The following is a 1,181-nucleotide window of genomic DNA, read 5'->3' on the forward strand; positions in this document are numbered from 1 at the left end:
CCCTGCTCATCCATACAGGTCTCCTGCTCCCTTTGCTTGCCTTCTTACTCACAGGGATGCACCGATCTTGAGCTTGGAAGTGATGCTTGAATATTGACCAGCTGTCTTGAACCTCCCTTTCCTTCTAGGGTCCTTACCCATGGGATTCTTCCAAGTAGATCCCTGAAGAGGCCAAAGTTTGCTCTGCTGAAGTCCAGGGTCACAAGCCTACTTTTTGCCCTGCTTCCTCCTTGCAAGATCCTGAACTCCACCATATCACAATCACCGCAGCCAAGGTTGCCCCTGACCCTCACATCTCCAACTAGTCCTTCCTGATTTCATTAATACAAGGTGCAGCAGCACTACTCTCTTTGTTGGCTTAGGTCATTAACGTTGGCATTAAGGTTGGCATTGAGGTAATTAACGAAGACATTAAATACTCTTGGACCCAGTGCCTACCCAGGCGGCACTCATAACTGGCCTCTATCTGGACTTTTTCCACACTGATCACCATACTCCAGGACCAGTCATTCAGCCTGTTTTCAGTCCACCTTACTGTCCACTCATCTAACCCATACTTCATCAATTTGTCTGTGAGGAGACAGTGTTAAGCCCTAGTAAAGCCAAGGTAAACAACCTCCACTGTTCTCCTCTCATCCACCAAGTTCACTGTAAAAAGCTATCAGGCTGGTTAGGCACAAGTCTCCCATTTGTAAATTCCCTGCTGACTAGTGATGTCCTCTATACATCTGAAAATGTTTTTCACCTTCAGCTCCATGAGCTTCCCAGGGACTGAGAAGTGACTGGCCTGTAGTTCCCTGTACTCTCCCAAGCACATGAAAACATAGCAGTAAAGATACTCGATAATAGAGCTGTTGTATTTCTCATTCCAAGCAATTGCAGATATTAGCGTATCATACATTATAAAGGCAGAAGTGTGTAAGTGAGTGAAAAGTATTTTCCAGAAAAGAATGAAACTGAAGTTTTAATTGTGTGCAGTAGGGTGGCAAAACTTTAGGAAAGGACTAGAAGAAAACAAATGCATTTGATTAAATTGCAAATGAAATCACCCTCGTAGTAAAATTTCATTTATTCTCATGTAATCTCTGAATCTACACCACTGATATCTTATCTTAGTAAAGCTGCCAGAAGATATTCAGAGCCCCATACTGGTAAGCATCTATGTTTGATGTAATTTATCT

This window comes from Aythya fuligula, chromosome 22, assembly GCF_009819795.1.
Source record: "Aythya fuligula isolate bAytFul2 chromosome 22, bAytFul2.pri, whole genome shotgun sequence".
In the NCBI taxonomy this organism is placed as follows: Eukaryota; Metazoa; Chordata; class Aves; order Anseriformes; family Anatidae; genus Aythya; species Aythya fuligula.